Source organism: Colobus angolensis, unplaced genomic scaffold (genome assembly GCF_000951035.1).
Source record: "Colobus angolensis palliatus isolate OR3802 unplaced genomic scaffold, Cang.pa_1.0 Scaffold140, whole genome shotgun sequence".
NCBI lineage: Eukaryota > Metazoa > Chordata > Mammalia > Primates > Cercopithecidae > Colobus > Colobus angolensis.
Window position 1 is genome coordinate 1,762,426 of NW_012114489.1, and position 5,683 is coordinate 1,768,108.

Here is a 5,683-nt window from a genome sequence, read left to right on the forward strand (position 1 = left end):
TTGAGATGGAGTCTTACCCTGTCACCCAGGCTGGAATGCGGTGGTATGATCTTGGCTCACTGCAACCTCTGCCCCCTGGGTTCAAGCAATTCTCCTGCCTCAGCCCCCTGAGTAACTGGGATTACAGGCTCCTGCCACCACACCCGGCTAATTTTTCTATTTTTAGTAGAGACGGGGCTTCACCATGTTGGCCAGGCTGGTCTTGAACTCGTGACCTCATGATCCACCCGCCTTGGCCTCCCAAAGTGCTGAGATTACAGGCATGAGCCACCACATCTGGCCTCCTGCCACTTTTCTAAGCTGTTGAGCTACACCAGCAGTTCCCAAACTTTTTGGCACCAGGGACCAATTTCATGGAAGACAATTTTTCCACAGACGGGGGGATGGTTTTGAGATGGAACTGCTCCATCTCAGATCATCAGGCCTTAGATTCTGATAAGGAGTGCGCAACCTAGATCCCTCCAATGTGCAGTTCACAATAGGCTTCACTCTCCTGTGAGAATCTAATGCCGCCACTGATCTGACAGGAGGCTGAGCTCAGGCACTAATGCTCACTGGTCCACTGCTCACCTCCTGCTGTGTGGCCTGGCTCCTAACAGGCCACACACAGGTGCTGGTCTATGGCCTGGGGACTGGGGACCACTGAACTACACTATTTGACCTCTGACTTATTTATTTATACTTTTGGAATAAGAGTGTGCACAAAAATGTTTACTTCTCTTGACTGTAAACATCCTGGGGGCAGGGACTCTGCCTCATAATTTCTGTATCCTCAGGGGCTCATTCCATGCATGGCACATAGTAAACACTTCATGAACATTCATTAAATGCATGGAATCAACCAGTCTCCTTTTTAGGGGAAAACTGAGATAGAAATCAATTCTAATGTCATTCTTTACCTATAACAGACACCCATTTTGAGAATCACAGTTTAATTGAAAAAAAGAAAGCTAATAATTATAGGACACTTTCTACATCCCACATGTTATACATGGATTATGTCATTTAATCCTTTAAGCAAAGCCATCGTTTTGTGTATGAGGACTCCTGCCACCACACCCGGCTAATTTTTTGTATTTTTAGTAGAGACGGGGTTTCTCCATGTTGGTCAGGCTGGTCTCAAACTCCCGACCTTAGGTGATCTGCCCGCCTCGGCCTTCCAAAGTGCTGGGATTATGGGTGTGAGCCACCATGCCTGGTGCCAATCAATTTATTTTATGTCATACAACCAGGAGGCAATAGGATTGAGATCTGAACTGGGTAGCTGGGTTCCACGTATACCTCACGAACTGCAACTCATGGTATAGTCTCACTAACCATTCACGGTAGTGTTTCCTCATTAAACACTGCTGGCGCTTTAGGACTAAGACTGTTTCTTTGAAACCTGGAAAAGGTCTTGCCTGTGCTTACATTCGGCGTCGAGGAACAGGGAGAATGCAGGCTTCCTATCCACTGTTCCCTGTCTCAACACGTCTCTGCCAGCTCTGCAAGAAAATTCGACACTTCCACAAAAGACCAGTGAAGGAAACCAAAATATTTCACCCCAAAACATACTTCTTTGATGTATTTCAAGATGGCTATTCAGAAGGGCTGGAAATACAAGAATAGCTGCAAAGCTGCCTTTTGTGGAGCTTTGTATGTGTAGAGAAAATCCGCATTGATGCAGTCCTGCTTTCTTGGAGGCCCTCCCTTGTTCGGATCTAGGAAAGATTAACTGAGAGTCTGGCCTGAAAAAGGGCTGCTGCTTGTGAGGTTTGATCTATATAACAAGAACCCCTTTGCTAGCCAGGCCTCCTCTTCTCCCCCTACACAGGTTAGAAGAGGCCTTCTCTTCCAACCTGTTTTGCCAGGATCCAAGCCCCATTCTTTTATTTTTATTTATTAATTTTTTTTTTTTTTTTGAGACCGAGTCTAGCTCTGTCACCAGGCTGGAGTGCAGTGGCATGATCTCGGCTCGCTGCAGCCTCCACCTCCCAGGTTCAAGCGATTCTCCTGCCTCAGTCTCCTGAGTAGCTGGGATTACAGGCGCCTGCCACCATGCCCAGCTGTCAAGCCCCATTCTTTCTGTAACCTCAAGATGGTATATAAACTTCTGTACCCCCTGGGAGGTGGGTTGCAGTAATCACTCTGTGATTTCCCTCTGCGAACATTAATAAGCTTGTATGCCATTTCTCTTACTAATCAGCCTTTTGTCAGTTGATTTTCCAGTGAACCGTCAGAAGGCGAAGGGAAAGATTTCCCTTGGCCTCTACAGCAGCTTTGAGGCAAGGCAAGCGGCTCAGCAATCATCCAGCTTTGTTTACTCTTCCTTAAATTACTTATGAGTTTGCTTTTTTTTTTTTTTTTTTGAGATAGAGTTTCACTCATGTTGCCCAGGCTGGAGTGCAATGGCGCAATCTCAGCTCATGGCAACCTCTGCCTCCCGAGTTCAAGCCATTCTCCTGCCTCAGCCTCCAGAGTAGCTGGGATTACAGGCATGTGCCACCACACCCGGCTAATTTTGTATTTTTAGTAGAGACAGGGTTTCTCCATGTTGGTCAGGCTGGTCTCGAACTCTGGACCTCAGGTGATCCGCCCACTTCGGCCTCCCAAAGTGCTGGGATTACAGGCGTGAGCCACTGTGCCTGGCCATTTGTTTTGTTTTTGAGACAGGGTCTCACTCTGTCGCCCAGGCTGGAGTACAGTGGTGCAATCTCAGCTCACTGCAACCTCTGCCTCCTGGTTTCAAGCTATTCTCCTGCCTCAGCCTCCCCAAGTAGCTGAGATTACAGGCGCCTGCCCCGACACTCAACTAATTTTTGTGTTTTTAGTACAGAAGGGGTTTTACCATGTTGCCCAGGCTGGTCTCGAACTCCTGGCCTCAAGTGACCCACCTCCCTCGGCCTCCCAAAGTGCTGGGATTACAGGCATGAGCCACCACACCCGCCCAAATTATGTATGAGTTCTGTTGCTAGAAACAAAAATTTGCTCTTCTGAATTTTCCACACAGGCCTCCAAGGAGTTAAAAGACAAAAATCATTTTCCAGTTTCTTTGGCTTCAAGCCTTATTCCCAGACGGGATCCAACACTAATCGCCATCCAAATGCCTGTCAGCAAGACAGTCATGGTGTACTCTGGCATATAGTACTGAGGCAGTCTTGGGCAATGTTGTTATAGAATTATGTTATAATTATACTCGGCCTTGTTTCCTGTACATCTCACAGATGCTTATCCACCAACAGAGTGTTAGCTGACAATCATTCTGAACAAGCCCAGACAAAAGGAATAATAGCGGTAACCTGAGGAACTTCTGAAGAAATACAGAGCTAAGTTCTGAGAATGTTCGGCCAGTTCAATAGCCTCTTATGGGCGAGTCCAATGTCAGGCGGCATTTCTGCCTTCTGTTCTTTCTTCGACCTCTTCGCGCTCTCTTGTCCTGTCCAGAACAATGTCACTTAAACTACTCTGTATTTTTTTTTTCTTTTTTTGAGATAGGGTCTTGTTCTGTCGCCTACGCTAGAGTGCAGCGGCACAATCACAGGTTACTGCAGCCTTGAGCTCCCAGGCTCAAGTGATCCTCCCACCTCAGCCTCTGGAGTAGCTGGGATTATAGGCACATGCTACCACGCCTGACTAATTTTTGTAAAGACGAAGTCTCACCATGTTGGCCAGGCTGGTCTTGAACTCCTGGCCTCAAGTGATCCATCTGCCTTGGCCTCCCAAGGTGCTGGGATTACAGGCATGAGCCACTGTGCCTGGCCAAAAACATGTAACACTGGGGGAAATTCTTACAATCCTCCATTCCTCCCGACCCCCACTCCAATACCACCCCACTTTCCAAAAGGGCTCAAAGGCTTAAGGAGCTGAATGTAGGGGTGCTGTTAGAACTGTGAAGGAGGGGCCTGTCTATCCACTGTCCTCTTGCTCCTCCCCTGAGATGGGAGAAAAAGGTTTGTGTTATGGTCAGGGGCACCATGGTCTCAGCCAGACCAGATGGAATTCTGGGGAAAGGTTCCCACCAAAATCCAGGGAAGTGGAGAGGAGAAAGCTCCTGAGGGAAGAATCTAGGTGGTGCTGTGTGTGTGGTTTACATTACAATCTGTATTTTAAGAGGTTTCCAAGCCGATTTTAATTAACCTCCAGCTGGAACTTGCTAAACAAGTTTTGCAGCCCAGGTTACTGTGTTAGTATTTTTTTGGGTATATTGTCCTAGTTTTGAACTTCATGATGTTTATTATTCTTTCTAACTACAACTCAGTGGGGAAAAGCCCAGTGTACCTTTTAAGACCTAAGTATTTCCTGGTAATGACTTGTAGGAAAGAATGACATTTCCATAACATCTGGACCTAGAGAAGAAGTGAGAATTTCAAGTTGACATTTGCAAGTGATAAAAGCCAAAACCAAAAGTATTATTTTAAAGAATAATGCCTTTCTTCTAATGAAATACACACAAGTCTTGATTCAGATGATAACTGTTTTAGATTTACCTTTTGAAACAAACCCTTAGGTTTCTTACGCTCCAACCCCTGGGGGACAGATTCAGAACAGCTTGTTTTTCAAGTCTACTCAATCAAGGCCTGCCTTCGAGAGACTTTTTTTCTTTTTTTGAGATGGCATTTCACACTTGTTGCCCAGGCTGGAGTGCAATGGCACAATCTCGGCTCACTGCAACCTCCGCCTGCCGGGTTCAAGTGATTCTCCTGCCTCAGCCTCCCAAGTAGCTGGGATTACAGGCATGTGCCACCACTCCTGGCTGATTTCTATTTTTAGTAGAGACGGGGGTTTCTCCATGTTGGTCAGGTTGGTCTCGAACTCCCGACCTGAAGTGATCCACCCACCTCGGCCTCCCAAAGTGCTGGGATTACAGGCGTGAGCCCCTGCGCCCGGTCTCTAAAGACTATTTTTAATGGGTACCATATGATCTCTCTGGAACTGAGAAGGGCAGACTTTGGGGAAATTAGAAAAGATGTAGTAGGATGCTGCCCCAAGGGCCTTCAGAATAATCACTTGACATCATGTCTGATAAATTACTCTCTAGGTCATTTATATAAGCCTTTGCCCCAAGCATATAGGAGACATCTAGTTTAGGGCCATCAAACTGGGAAACATTTGTTGCTTGAGGTATACAAGAGCATTCCAGGGTACTGAGTTTTAAGGAACTTGGGTTCCAAACATCAACTTCTCTTTCAGGAAATGATCTGCCTGAAAATGCTCCTGAGGTTAAGAGGTCACACTTGGGCTGGGCGCGTTGGCTTATACCTGTAATCCCAGCACTTGGGGAGGCCAAGGCGGGAGGATCCCTTGAGCCCAGGAGTTTGAGACCAGCCTGGGCAATATAGTGAGAGCTTGTCTCTAAAAAAGAAAAAAATTTAAAATAATAATAAGAGGTCATACTTGGCTCCTCTTGCGTCTCTCCTCTTTCATAAATGCCCTTCCTGGCCAGATGGGGTGGTTCACAGCGGCACTCTTTTTATTTATTTATTTTTGAGACAAAGTCCCGCTCTGTTACCCAGCCTGGAGTGCAGTGGCGCAATCTCGATTCACTACAACCTCCGCCTCCCAGGTTCAAGTGATTCTCCTGCCTCAGCCTCCTGAGTAGCTGGGAGTACAGGCGCCCACCACCACACCCGGCTAATTTTTGTATTTTTGGTACAGATGGGGTTTCACCATGTTGGCCAGGCTGGTCTTGAACTCCTGACCTCAG